Genomic DNA, 16,287 nt, shown 5'->3' on the forward strand with positions numbered 1-16,287 from the left:
CACTAAAATCAGTCAAGGATCCTGTAAGAAAACTATAGACCAATATCCCTAATGAATTCTGCTGGCTTTGAATTGTGATTCTCAGATCTCAGTAGCTGGGATTACAGGCATGAGCCAGCAGCACCTAGCTATCCCTTTCATTTTAACTACAATAGAAGGCCTTGACCCAAAACATTGGGATCTTTTGGTTCAAAGCACAGGGTTCGATAGGTCTTGCTGCCACCAAGATCATGCTTCCAATATTATGTTCCCCAGTCAATTGCACTCCACAGCCTCAGCCTGTCTGTCTCTTTTCTTTGGTCTCACAACAATTTGGGGATGCTTCTCTTAAACTGGGACAAGGTGGTTTCAGAAGAGTGATAGTAATTGTTTATTTGTAATTATTCATTTATAAAGGCAAAGCACAGATTTTAGGCAGGACATATGGTTATTGAGAATAGTAAGACTGGCTGTAAGTGTCACTGAATTCAAGCTCACCAAGATTGAGAGAAGGGTCTTTTTTTTTCTCTGAATGTGTTTGGGATAATGTTAAGATGTCACATGTGTCAGGTGTGAAGGTAAATTCTGTAGTCCCAGTACTCGGGTGTCTGAATATTTGTGACCAGCCTACATAGCGAGGCCCTGTCTCAAAACAAAACAAAACTTTTTTTTAATTTAATTTTATTTTATTTGTGAACATACTGTACAGAGGGGTTACAATTGCATGGGCAGGATAATGCGTACATTTCTTACCAAGCATTGCAGCCCCCTCCTTTGTTTACCCTTCCCATCCCTTCCCAGCCTCCCCCCTCCCCCCATCCCAATCCTTCTCCTTCCCCCCTCCCTCCCTCCCCCCCCCCCGCACCGACGTTGTAAAGCTCGTTTTGGACATGACAACTTGTACTTCCCATTGTTGCATCAGATCCACCTGTATCCTTAAACAACTGGTCTTCCCCCATCTCCTCCACAAGTTATACTGACATCAAATATAGTGAAAGCAGGGGTTATACTGTGGGGGAGGGACATACAAAGCAACAAAGAGATAATCTTATAAATGCGTTAGAAACACATGCATGAAAGAAAAAAACATTAAAATACATGTCTAAGGGTTCATTTTCCTGACATCACATTATCTGACCTTTTCCGCTTGACTCATACATATACTAGTTATTGCAAACAAGGGAAACCATGGGACCTATGTTTCTTTGGGCCTGGCTTACTTCACTTAATATAATTTTTTCCAAGTTTTTCCATTTCCTAACAAATGGGGCAATGTCATTCTTTCTGATGGAGGCATAGAATTCCATTGTGTATATATACCACATTTTCTTGATCCATTCATCTACTGAGTGGCATCTGGGTTGGCCCGGAAACACAACAAATCAAAGAAAGGTTGGACAAATGGGATTGCATAAAGTTGCAGAGCTTCTGCAGGGCAAATGACATAGCTAGCAAGATCAATAGAAAGCCCACAGATTGGGAGAAGATCTTTACTAGCCATACAACGGACAAGGGTCTCATATCTAAAATATACTTGGAACTCAAAAAATTAAACCCCCCAACAACAAATCCTCAAAGGAACAAAGACTTAAAGAGAAACTTCTCTGAAGAAGAAAGAAGGATGGCCAATAGACACATGAAGAAATGTTCAACATCCCTAGCCATAAAAGAAATGCAAAACAAAACTTTTAACAAATGAAAACAACAATTTAACAAAAGCACAAAACAAAACAAACATTTTGCAATGGAAAGTGGACAAAAAGAAGATGAATGTTGAATTTATTTGGCCTATAAAGGAAGTGTTAAGACAATCAGACAAAAAATCTGTTCCTTTGTTACATGCATCTTTCTTTTTGCTTGTTTCCCAGCAATTTATTCCTACTCCATAGGGGCTTTGGAGTTCTCCTTTGGCCCACTAGACTATGAATTAGAATCTGAAGATACTCAATGCTGACACTAAGGAAGTGAGGGCTAGAGGGGGAAAAGGCCAGTGAATAACAGCTTGCAGTAGAGTTTGGCATGTGATGGGACACATGTACCTGTATGAGCAGTATTAGTATTGTGTCAGACATGTGGAAGGTGTGGCACAGTTATTATTCATTCTTTGCTCATGTGTAGAGCAGAATCCACACCAGGGAAAGAATGACATGAGCTATAAACCCTGAACTTGGTTGAGCCTGGAATGACCAGAGCTCTTCTCCAGCCTTAGATGTCCTGATATCTTGAGGCTTTACTTTTTTATTAAAAAATCCATTGTAAAGGTGATGTACAGAGGGGTTACAGTTATATAAGTAAGCTAATGAGTACATTTCTTGTCAAACGTTGTTACCCTCATCACGGTTCTCCCACTTTCCCTCTTTCCCTTGATTCCCCTCTCCATCCCAAATTTTAAAGTTCATTTCCAACACAGTATCTTGTAAGTATCGCTTTTGCATTGGTTCATCATTTGTCCTTTCTCTTACCATTTTGTTATTCACCTTCCTTTCCCCAAAGCAGAAAAGTGTATATACAAGGCATAAGGTACCAACAGTTACAGCAAGGGATAAACCAAAGGGGGGAAAAAGAAAGAAAAAGAAATAACTTCACACAATACCAAAAAACTCTCTTGTTTCCATATCTTGGAGGAGTTAATTTCAATTAGCATAATTTTATTTGGTCATATATACATAGATATTGAGCCATTGAGTCCTATGCTAAGACTATCTTAGACACATACTAATTATTACAAATGAGGGAAACCATGGAGCCTATGTTTCTTTGGGTCTGTCTTACTTCAATTAATATATTACCAAAATCTTTCCATTTACTTATGAGTGGTCAGTGCCATTCTTTCTGATGGAAGCATAGAATTCCATTCTGTATATATGCCACATTTTCTTGATCCATTCATCTACTGAGGGGTATCTGGATTGGTTCCATATCTCAGCTATGGTAAATAATTCTGCAATGAATATAGTTGTGCTGATAGCTTTGGTGTGGCCTTGTTTGTGATATTTTGGGTAAATGCTGAGGAATGGGATTTCTGGGTCATAGGGGAGTTCTATGTTTAGTCTTTTGAGGAACCTTCATATTGTTTTTCAGAGTGGCTGAACCATATTGTTTTTCAGAGTGGCTGAACCAACATATCTTGAGGCTTAGACACACATGCTCAAGCACACCTGGTTTAAAATTTGAATTTTATTAGAAAATTTATTGTTTGGTTCTAGCACTCCCAATATCTATTTAAAAACAATGTTTTGTCTATGATTTAAGGAACTTGGTAAACAATCACTATATTCTGGACCCCTCTCCAAAATAAATAGGCTAAATAATGGAATGAAAGAGATGTGGATTAAAAGAGTGAAAAAATAGGAGTGGAAGAGAAAGAAGGAAGGAAGAAAGGAGGAAAGAAAAGTAGGAAGAAGGAAAAGAAGAAAAGGAGGAAGGGAGGGACAAAAGTAGGAAGGAAGAAAATAAGGAAGGAAAGGAAAGAAGGAAGGATAAAAAGCCAGAAATCTCCTGGATTATTCTTCTTCATGATCTTTGCAATTCCCCTTAATCAGAGCCAAATGTTCTAGTCATTAAAATGAAGAATGAATGCAATCATAAAATTCAATGCATGCTCTTCAAAATTAAGAATAATGAGGGAAGGGGTGGAGTCAGGAAGAAAGGGGGGAATAATGAAAGAGGTGACCTTGTTTAAAGTTCATTATATTCATATACTATATTGTCAAATGGCAACTGCTCTGCACCACTACTTAAAGATAAAAGTAAAATTAAGACATAAAAAGGAGCTACCCATTATGACCTGGACACCGCTTGCTAAGTGAGTTGTTTGTAAGAAGGAGGGATGCAGGGGTTTAGGTGAACTAGCGTAGGGGATGGGGTTAGGGGAAGAGGGCGGGGGGCAGGTTCCATTCTGCAGTCAGGTCCCTGTGGCTGTGGTGCCCTCACTGCCCTGAGCACTTCCCAGCTCTGACTATGCCCTCTCAGGGTGAACATGGCTAGACTGATGACATTTCACCAATTGCTTTATCAGGCTCCCATTGAGATGCTGACATTTCTGACTTCATCAGAAAAAGAAACTCTAGCCCCTTGTCCTTCATTCTTGAAGAAATTTCAGCCATTTCTTTTCCCTGAATAGTGAAAATCTAAGAGATACAAAGGGAAAAGAAACCAATATTTCTAATTAGAAAGGTAGAAAAAATTCTACATTTGCCTCTCTGGATTGCTCTTGGCTCATAGAACTTCATGAATTCTACTAGTTAGAATAGACATCTTACTCTATTGAACAGGAATAGTCTTCTGTGCCATTTATCACTTTTTTCTTTCCAATTTTGAATTAAATGTAATCCCAGATGCCCTGCTCTTGTCCTATTAGAAACAAAGTACACTAAACTAAGATGCTAAAGACCACTTGACAAAGGAATTATTCCACACATATTGACAAAATTAAGGAATTGGACACACCATATTTAGTTACTCAGGGACTAACCAGAATGAGAAGCCATCATCAGCCTGTACCTAAAGGGCAGAGAAAGGAAATGGCATTACCAGACCCACACATGTGCATGTGTGCATATGTGCATAGCATAAATATCATTAATTATCTCTTCTCTTGAACTATGATCTCACTCAGGTAACTAATTTTGCCTTCTGTTAATAAATAGCAATTATGCATCATAGAGATGAAACACAAAGATGTCTAAACCGTGGTCTTCATTGACAGTGCAGCAGAGATGGTTGGAGAATGGGGCCAGACATGAGAGCTCGTAGAAAAAATCATCAGTCTTCAAGTATATTCCTTCAATAACTAGCATTGGTTAAAACAATCCATATATACCTTTTTCTTTCCTTTGCAGTCCACAGGCAAAGGTTGAGGGATAAGGAGACACAGGAGCAGTGTATTGTGCAGCTCTGAGTATTATGATTATATTATTATAACTCCATAATTAGCATTTTATTCTCAACATCACACCATGAGTAAATGAAGGCAAAGCTCCTTTCTTGATGTATTTCTTATCTTTTCTCTATAACTCTCCCACCAGGGCCTGGGAGACTGAGTGTTTTCAAATATTTTAAAAAGTAAAAGCCCTTCTAGAAAGGGAAAAAAACCAATTTACCATTGGTAAAAGCTTCTATTACCAGTGCATCCTCTTGGAAATATTTTTCTAGTTCAATGTCATGTTCCAATATAATTGTGTATAAAGACTTTGATGATGTGGCCATGCTTGCTAAAAGAACTCTGAAAGGACACTTGACTTCATGTACGTGTGAAGAAATCTTTGGGTAGAGTATAATGAAATACATGTGACTTTTATGGGCAAAAAAGAAAACAGGCCGGCCAGGTACCGGTGGCGCACGCAAGTAATCCTAGCTACTCAGGAGGCTGAGATCTGAGGATCTCGGTTCAAAGCCAGCCCAGGAAGGAAAGTCTGTGAAACTCTTATCTCCAATAAACCACCAGAAAACCAGAAGTGGTGCTGTAGCTCAAGTGGTACAGGGCAAACCTTGAGCTGAAGAGCTGAGGGATAGCGCCCAAGCCCAGATTTCAAGCCCCATGACCGACAAAAAATTATAAAACAAACAAACTAAAAACATGCCAGCCACCAGTGGTTCATGTCTATAATTCTAGCCGCTTATGAGGTTAAGATCTGTTGATCATGACCAACCCAGGAAGGAAAGTCCAAGACATTCTTACCTCCAATTAACTAGGCCCCAAACTCAAAGTGGAACTGTGGTTCAAGTGGTAGAGTGCCAGGAGTGAAAAAGCTAACTGACAGTGCTCTGGCCCCAAGGTCAAGCTCCAGTATGGGTACAAAAGCAAAACAAAATGAAAATCAAAACCCAAACCAAAATGGGTAAATAAATTAATTAATTAAAATGAGTAAATGGATATAAAATGAAGGCCATGAGCACTAACAACAGAAAAAAGAAACTAATTTGGAACCCTTGTAAGAGACGTACAAGACATACTTTACCTAATTCTCTACTCCACCAATAAAATCATGGGAACCTAGCACTAACTGTGCTAAAATCTCCACAAATATGGAGTCCTCTCTGTCTCTGTCTCTCTCTGTCTGTCTCTGTCTCTCTCTGTCTCTGTCTGTCTCTGTCTCTCTCTGTCTGTCTCTGTCTCTCTCTGTCTGTCTCTGTCTCTGTCTCTCTCACTGGCCAGTCATAGGGCATGAACTCAGGACTTGGGCACTATCCCTGAGCCCATTTTGAACCGCGGTGCCACGGGTAGTTAATTGGAGATAAGAGTCTCATGGATGTTCCTGCCTGGGCTGGCTTCAAATTGTGATCCTCAGATCTCAGACTCCTGAATAACTAGGATTGCAGACATGAAATATAACATCTTTAAAGTCCAAGATGCTTGAATAAGATTGCCAGACAGGATTTCAGTGACCTTGAAGACCAAAACACCAGAGGCAGCCGAAGGGATTAAAAGGAGATATTGAGTATTTTGGATGCTGCCTGGATTTTTCTCAGGTTTATCCAGCATGCCAGATGGTCAGAGTATCCCTATGGGGAGTTGGAGAAAACACAAGCCTACAACTTGCTATCCTTATCCTGTGTTTATGCTTATCGGGCCAACATTCCTACTTATGACCTATGAGAACTCACATGTCCTAACCATTATCACCCAAATTTGAACATTTTGCAAATCAAGTGACTCATTGAATTTTTTTTTAAAGCAGCTAATTTTATTTTAATTTGTTATTATAAAGGTGATGTACAGAGGACATGGATTTTTTCTAAGATAATTACTTGTAAAGAGTGAAAAGCCAAATTAAATTATGTTAAGACAAAAAATGCAATTAGGAAAGCAGTTGCCATAGTTAACTGAATTCAGGGGGAAAATTCAGGATTCCATGTCTCAAGAGGCACAACATAGCATGCTTTTCTTCTCTGTCCATCTTCCACCTCTGCTTTTTATCATGTTGAACTCATCTTGTTTCATGCCAAGGAGTCTTCTCTATGACCCTGGTGACATGGCAGACTTACTTTTATAACCTTAGAGAATTATGAACTTATAATGAAGAAGAAAATATTCTCTTCGTGTTCCAAAAGAAAATTCCTTCAAAGGATTCTGATTGGCTGCACATACGTCCTGAGATGATCTTTCAAACTGTGCCTGTGGTGAGAGGCATGGAAAAGTCAGATAGGAACACACAGGACCAATGAAGTGGACACCAGTGATGTTGTACAAGACATCATAGTGTAAGCAGAGCCTGTACCTGGCCATTTCAGGGCACTCTTATGCCTTCCAAAAAGGGTCATGAAAAGCAATTTCTTTCTGCTATACAACAGGAAGCTTTATTTGATTAAAATATATCCCTATTGCTGTTACTCATTCTTTGTTTTATTGTAAAGGTGATGTACAGAGGGGTTACACTTACATAAGTAAGGTAGTGAGTACATTTCTTTTTGAACAGTGTAACACCCTCCTTCATTTTCTCCCAATGTTTTGGTCTTCTAACCCCTTCCTCCCAAGTTGTATAATTCATTTCTACATTGATAAGTATCACTGCTGAATTAGTTCATCCTTGGTCAAACTTTTTCTGTGCTTCTTCTTCCCCTCTCCAAATTAGATAAACACACATACAAGACAACGTGTACAGAAATAAAAAACTGTAACAAAAAGGAAGAAAAAAGAAAAGAAAAAAGTACAATAAAAACCCTCTTTTTCAGAGACTTCTCTGAAGAGGAAATAAGAATGGCCAGTAGACACATGAAGAAATGCTCAATCTCTCTAGCCATAAAAGAAATTTCTGAAATTTAAAATTCCCCTAAGAACTCAAAATTTGATTGAACAATATTAACTTTTAATATTCATTTTATTGCTTTTAATAAAATAACAATAGACTTGTCTGCAAAAAAAAAAGAAATGCAAATAAAGACAACACTGAGATTCCACCTCACCCCAGTTAGAATGGCTATAATCAAGAAATCTACTAACAATAGATGCTGGAGGGGATGTGGCCAAAATGGAGCCCTACTGCATTGTTGGTGGGAGTGTAAACTTGTTCAACCACTTTGGAAAGCAGTATGGAGTTTCCACAAAAGACTCCACAGAGAGCTCCCCTATGACCCAGCAATCCCACTTTTGGGCATTTACCCAAACCATCACAAACAAGGCTATCCTAAAGCTATCAGCACAACTATGTTTATCACAGCATTCTTTACCATAGCTAAGATACGGAAGCAACCCAGATGTCCCTCAGTAGATGAATGGATCAAGAAAATGTGATACACACACACACACACACACACACACACACACACACACACACACACACACACACACACATGAATGCTATGCCTCCATCAGAAAGAATGGCATTGCCCCATTGTGAGGAAATGGAAAGTATTGGAAAAAATTATATTAAGTGAAGTAAGCCAGGCCCAAAGAAACATGGTTTTCCTTATTTCCAATAACTAGTACATGTGTAGGACAAGTAGAAAAGTTCAAAAGCTAAGCACATATGACCATATAAGATGATGTTAAGCAAAATGAACCCCAAACAAGACAGGGACATATTTTTTTCTTGCTTGCTATTGTTTCTAATGTATTTATAATATACCAAGTGATTTTTTTGTTTCTTTGTATGTTCCTCCCCATGATATAACCCCTGTTTTCACTGTATTTGATGTCTGTGCCCTCCATCTTGTATATACACTTCTCTAATTTGAGGAGGGGAAGCGAAAAAACAAAATGCAGGGAGAAGGGAAGGGATGGGGAAGGGGAAACAAAGGAGGAGGCGACAATGTTTGATAAGAAATACACTCATTTCTTGCCCATGAAATTGTAACCCCTCATACAGTATTTTCACAATAAAAAACAAGAAATGGAAAAAAATAGGGATACAGGTTGACCCATTGTAACAATGAGACATATAAGACACTATATTGAAAATGAACTTGACAACTTTGGCGGGGATGGAGGGGTGAGGGGATATGGGGGTGGGTAGTGGAAGTTGGGGAGGTGGGAGGATGGGATAGTAGGGAAAAAACAAAGGAGAAGGCAACAATGCTCAATAGGAAATGTACTCATTACCTTGCTCATGTAACTGTAAACCCTCTGTACAGTATGTTTTTTATAATAAAAAGCATAAAAAGCAGAAGAAAAAAGAAAAAGAAATGTAAAAGTACAATAAAAACTTGTTTCTATTTCTTGGAGTTCATTTCAATAAGCATCATTTTATGTGATCATATGCACATAGCTATTGAACCCTGCTATTCTCTCTTAATGATATACTCTTTGGTCTCACTGTGTGTGTTTTGAGTCCTGTTTAAATAATCATGTCCAAGTGTAATTTTTTGTCTTTCACTATCCATTGAATTTACTTTAGATCCATAGGCATATTCTAATTACTACAAATGAGGGAAATTATGCAACTCATGTTTTTGGGGGGCTGGTTTACTTCATTTATATTTTTTTCCTAGCCTTTCTATTTCTTTATGAATGGGACAATCTCATTCTTTCTCATTCTTTCTTTATATACTATGTATATAAACCATGTTTTTTGGATCCATTTGTCCACTGAGTGGCAACCGGGTTGATTCACTATCTTGGCTCTGGTAAACAATGCTACAATGAACATGGTTGTGCTGGTGGCTTTAGTGTAGCCTGGTTTGTGATCATTTGGATAAATGTTCAGGATTGGGATTGCTGTTATATGTTCAGTCATCTGAGGAACTTCCACTGCTTTCCAGAGTGGTTGAAAAGTTACATTCCCATCAACAATAGTAGCATTCCCTTTAGCCACATCCCCACCAGCATCTGTTATTGTTGGTTTACTTGATAATGGTCATTCTAACTAGGATGAGGTGGAATTTCATTGTTTTGATTTGCATTTCTTTTATGGCCAGAGTTATTGAAATCTCTTCATTTGTTTATTGGGCCTATCTTATTTTCGCCTCACAGAAGGTTCTCTTTAAGTCTTTAGCCCATTTACTAGTTGGGTTATTGTTTCTTTGAGGACTTGTTTTTGAGAGGTTTAAGCTTTTGAGCTCTAAGTATATTTTAGATATAAGGCCCATGTCTGATGCATAACTAGTAAAAATATTCTCCCATTATGTGAGCTTTCTATTTACCTTACTAGCTATATCCTTTGCCATGCAAAAACTCTTCATTTTGAAGCAATCCCATTTATGTAGTCTTTCTTTGATTTGTTGTGATCCTAGATCTTTACTTAGGAAGTTTCAATTCATGCCAAGGAGCCCTAGTGTTTCCGCTACCCTTCCTGTAATATTTTCATAGTATCTGGTCTTCCATTGAGGTCTTTGATCCATTTGAAATGGATTTTGGCACAGAGTGAAATACAAGGATGTAGCTTCAGATTTCTGCCTGTGTAGAGCCAATGCTTGTTTTTTTTTTTTTTTTGGTTGTTGGTCCTGGGGCTCAAATTCAAGGAGTGGACACTGTCCCTGAGTTCCTTTGCTCAAGGCTAGCATTCTATCACTTTGAGCCACAGCACCACTCCCAGTTTTCTGGTGCTTAATTGGAGATAAGAGTCTCATAGAATTTCCTGCCTGGGCTCGTTTGGAACCATAATCTTCAGATCTTAGCTTCTGGAATAGCTATGATTACAGATGTCAGCCACTAATGTTTGGCTTTTGCCTTTATTATTTCTGATGTATCTTGAGACATTCTACTTTAGTAATATAATCTATTCTGGGAGGAACTATTTGCAACCCTGGTCAGTACTCTTTCTTGGAAAGTCAAGAGTACCTCATTTAGTATTTTAAAAAGCGAGAACTTGAGACTTTCTTACCATAATCACCCATCCATCCTGGATCCAAGGCTATCAAGAAGGGCTGTTGGAAAGATATAAACCGCAACTGACAGCATTTGCCACACTGACTTTGGCTCTGGGACTTTCTGTATTGTTGTATCTCATTTAAGGAATGTGCTAGGGATGTTATTCTTTCAACCAAGCACTACCCTTCCATCAAAGCCCAGATCATTTTAAAGTCTTGTGTGTGTGTGTGTGTGTGTGTGTGTGTGTGTTCATCCTAGTCTTGAACTGAGGGCCTGAACACTGTCCCTGAGCTTTTTTCCTCAAGACCAATGCTCTACCACTTGAGCCAAAGCTCCATTTCTGGCTTTTTGATGGTTAATTGGAGATAAGAGTTTCACAGACTTTCCTGTCAGGAGTTGGCTTTGAACTGCTATCCTCAGCTGTCAACCGTCTGAGTAGCTAGAGTTATAGGCATGAGCCTGGCAGTATTATTAGTATTTAAGTGGTAATTTCTCCCTCTAAATTTTGGAGCCATTTTATTATATTCTCTTATGGTAGTAACTTATATCCATGTTTCCAATGAATCCTCCACCCCCCAACTCACTCTCTTAAAAATATTTTTCAGGAGTTTCTTTCTCTTATGTGAGTATCATCATTGTTCCCATCCAACAGCATGTCAAATCTTTGAGGAAAGACACACAAGCTTTTGCATTTTTTTCTCATTTCTTTGGAAATCCCTTCTCCATTTCTCATTGGGAGGTCAATTTATATTGTGACCTTGAGGATGAAGACTGTCCAGCAGAGGTCTTCCATCTTGATTCTCAAGAGTGTTTTATTTTCTTGAGTTGTGTTTTATTTATTTTTTTTACTCTGTATACTGTTTCACCTCTGAGACAGAGATGCATGATCGCTGAGATGAAGTTGCTGATGCAGAACCAAGCTACACATGCACGGGCACCTCAGCTGCTGACCTTGTCCGCTAATGGCTGATGATGGCTCCTCCAGGACTGATGAGGGTCAATCCCATCAACCACAGAAGGCAAGACTAACTAATCCTTTATGAATCCATTAGTTAGGGTGCTTGAAGTCTAGGGGTGATGCAGACAGTTCTACATTGCCAGTGTTCCTTGAAATTATAAACAGCTCCCAATATAGGTGTAAAACAAAGAGATTGTCCACAAATTCCCCTCATGACAGTCATAGCTGAAATGTATGGTATAGCTGGCCTGACTTCTACATGGCTAATGGCCCCCTTTTCTGCTGAGACTATTTCGGATCTTCAGGGGGCAAGTGAGGAAGGTCCTTTATCTCTATCCACAGTAATACTGCAGTATAAAAATACTGATGTATAGAAATCATTTCCAAGCTAGGTGCTGGTGGCTCACACTTGTAATCCAAGCTACTCAGGAGGCTAACATATGAGGATCTTGGTTCAAAGCCAGCCTGGGCAGGAAAGTCTGTGAGACTCTTATCTCCAATAAACTACTCAGAAAACTGGAAGTGGTGCTGTGGCTCGCCTTGACCTGAAGAGTGGAGGGCCAGTGCCCAGGCCCAGAGTTCAAGCCCCACAACTGACAAAAAAAGAAGACAAAACATCATTTCTAAGCTCACTTCTTGACACCAGAGAATTATTTTGATTGGGTTATAAGATAGCCTTCAAGCTAGATTAAATTGAGGCACTAAAATACTTAATAGGCCCTCTAATTGCCTATATTTGTAAAATCAGGTTCAAGAGAAAAATATCTTAATCTGTTGAAGGAAAAACTAAAATACAAGAAATACTGCCCCTGATTAATTCATGGGTAAAAGGTCAATTTTTACAGTACCCAAAATATGGCAGTACTCACTTCAGAGGATATTTTTTAAAAATTTGCATTTGGTTCCTTTCGGGCAATACTAAGTCATTTTCCTGAATGACTATAGTCCTTGGCAAACACGCCATCATTTGAACCATGCCTCCAACCATTTTTGTTCTAGCTATTTTTTGAGATAAGGTCTTGCTTGTTGCCCAAGCTGGCCTAAACCATAGCTCCTTTTTATGCTTCCTTGGAGCTGTCACGCCAGGTGCATGCAGCACTGCTCAGCTATTAGTTACGATAGGCATTTGTGAACTTTCTCCTAGGCTGGCTTCGAGCTGTTGTTCTCCGGATCTCCACCTGGATCTAGGAGCTAGGATTTTAGGTATAAGTCTCTGTACTCCTAGGATTTCTTTTTCTATATTAACTATTTTTTTTTTGTACTGGCCCTGGGTTTGAACTCAGGGCCTGGGCATTGTCCCTAAGCTTTTCTGCTCAAGTCACAGCTCTAGTTCTGGCTTTTCAGGGGTTAATTGGATATAGGAATCTCATAGACTTTTGTGCTCAAGCTGGTTTGGACCTGCAATCTTCAAATCTCAGCCTTCTAAGTAGCTAGGATTACAGGTGTGAGCCACCAGTGCCCACCTATATTATCTTCTTATAGGAAAATTCTCTACAAGATTGAAATGAGGATACTCTTTATTTTTATTTATTTTTTATTGTGAAAATACTGTACAGAGGAGTTACAATTACATGGGCAAGATAACGAGTACATTTCTTATCAAGCATTGTAGCCTCCTTTTTCCCTTCCCCTCCACAAATTATACCAGCATCAAATACAGAGAAAACAGGGGTTATACTGTGGGGGAGGGACATACAAAGCAACAAAGAAATCATCTTATAAATATGTGAGAAACAATAGCAAGAACGAAAAAAACATTTGAGTTCTTATCCAAGTTATACTGACATCAAATATAGTGAAAGCAGGGGTTATACTGTGGGGGAGGGACATACAAAGCAACAAAGAAATAATCTTATAAATGTGCCTAACATCATTTATTGAAGAGTTTCTTCCCCCCCCCCATTCCATTCGTGAATTTGCAGCATCTTATTGAAAATCAATTTGCTCTACACACATGGGTTCATTTCTGGGACTTCTCTTCTGTTATTTTAGTCAACATGTCTGTTTTTATATCTATACTATGCCATTTTAATTACTATCAATTAGTAGCTTTGCTTGTAATCAGGTAGTATTGAGTTTCTGGCTATGTATACCTCTGCCATTAAAAAAAGAAATTGTAGCTAGGAGCTGGTGGCTCATGCTTGTAATCTTAGCTACTTAGGTGGCTACTGAGATCTGAGGATTGCAGCTTGAAACCCACCTGACCAGGAAAGCCTACAAAACACTTTTCTCAATTAGCCTTCAAAAAGCCAGAAGTGGAGCTGTGGCTCAAGTGGTACAGCCTTAGCCTTGAATACTAATGCTCAAGAACAGCACCCAGGCCATGAGTTCAAACCCCTGGACTGGCACACACACACACACACACACACACACACACACACACACATAGAGATAAATTAATATAGGGGTAGACAGACAGAAAGAGAGCAAATTTTCCTATTCACCATGGGGGTTCTTGGACAATGCCCCATCACAATGTTAGCAAGGGAAGAATAAAATAAATTATGTCATTTGAGTGTTAGGTGACATAGGGGCCTTGATATTGAATGCATAAAGACCCAGGATGATTGGCTGTGATTATATTTGGGGTAGCGTTGAGGTATAAACTACTTGGGGGTACTACATTTGCTGGGCCAGTACTCTATCATTTGAGCCACAGCCCAGCTCATTGTACCTCAGATAGTTTTTCAATAGGCTCTCAAAATTACTCCTAAGCAAGCTTGGACCCTAATCCTCCTATTGGCTCTTCCTACCAAAGCTAAGACAACAGATTTGCACCACCACTACATCCAGATTGTGTTAGTTCAGAGGGAGTCTCATGAATTTTTTACTCTGAATGATCTAGAACTACAGGCCTCCCAATTTCTGCCTTCCAAGTCACTATGATGATAGGCATGAGCCATGGTACCTGGCTGAACTAGTTATTTTTATGCTACAAATATTCATATATATTCATATATGTGTATATACTCAAATATGTATTCATTCATATATATGCCCATAGATGTGCAATGTATACCATATTATATATACGTTGATATATCATCTATATCTTCTATAGATGATATATACCAAATCATATATATATATATACAATATATGGTATGATACATACATATGGTATGTGCATACCATATATATTATATGATATCTATATAATATGGCACACATATATAATACATATTATGATCTAAATGTATTCAAATGTTTGTACAATTGTTGTTGGACACGGAGGGTATGATTTAATGCATATAGACTGGGAGAGGTAACCCATCAAGGCCTGCCTGTTCAAATTCTTCTTGATCTTTCTGTGTAGCAACTTGCATTTTTCTTTTAGATTTTAGAAGTCTTATTTGTGGGGACAAAAAAGAGGGGTTGAAAAGGAAGCTGGGGATAAATACAGCCAGATTAATCAATGTAGACATATGGTAAAGGAAGTGGGAATTGGGAAATGAATCTGTGAGGAAAGAAGAGATGGGATAGAGGGGAATGACAGAAGGGGCAACTTTGATCCAAAGCACTGGACACTTCGATGGGCACTTTAAATTTTAAGGCCCTTGCACAATCTTCTCAAGTTAAGAAAAAACTGAAAAAAAGTCTCCTATTTACAATTTAAAAAATCGAGAACAAAAACTATTTGTACCTCTCTGCTCACCCGCTGTATTTGTGCCTAAACCAATTTCAATTTTAATAATTCTGTGCCTTTTCATGATCATTGGTCCATGATAGTATTACGGAGAAAGCAAAACAAAAGGTTGTAATCTCACTGAGTTGTTTGCCATAAATATGAAAATATTTACTCTTCTCTTTTTAATATGTTAGCATAATGAACATTTTTTTCTATACTTTAAATGTGCATAAAATGGGAGCAAAACAATTATATCAGCTATGAGATTTTCATGTCAATATTGCTGGAGGACAGAAAAGCCTGAACCTGTTTGGCCTTAAATCAGAAATTTGGAGAAAGACAATCCAATAAAGATCTGGATTGGGGATTTTGTCTTCATGAATTGGAGCGATAGAAGGATTTAAAAAATATATATTTTCCAATTCGACTTCAAAATTCAATATAGCAGAAATTTGATCTAACATGTTCTTTTCCTGGGTTATATGATTTTGTTACACATTAAATGTTATTTTATTTTATTTTTTTGTGCCAAAACTGTGGCTTGAATTCGGGTCTGATGACTCTCTTGTAGCTTTTTTGCTAAAGGCTGGAGCTCTACCAGTTGAGCCATGGCTCCACTCCTTGAGTTTTTCTTGGTTAACAGGAGGTAAAAGTCTCACAGAATCCCTGTCCAGGCTCACTTTAAACTGCAATTCTCAGATCTTAGCCCGCTGATTAGCTAGGATTACAGGTATGAGCCACTGGCATCCAGCCTGTGTTACATATTCCTATTTCACAGGACAGGTTGTACTTGGGAAAAGATGTTTTATTTTTTTAATATGTTTTTTTTACTGTAAAAATGCTGTACAGAGGGGTTACAGTTACATGAGCAAGGTAATGAGTACATTTCCTATGAAGCATTGTTTCCTCCTCCTTTGTTTTTCCTCTACCCTCCCTTCCTTCCCACCTCCACAACTACAATCCTCCTCTCTCCTT

Source organism: Dipodomys ordii, unplaced genomic scaffold, assembly GCF_000151885.1.
Source record: "Dipodomys ordii isolate 6190 unplaced genomic scaffold, Dord_2.0 Scaffold148, whole genome shotgun sequence".
In the NCBI taxonomy this organism is placed as follows: Eukaryota; Metazoa; Chordata; class Mammalia; order Rodentia; family Heteromyidae; genus Dipodomys; species Dipodomys ordii.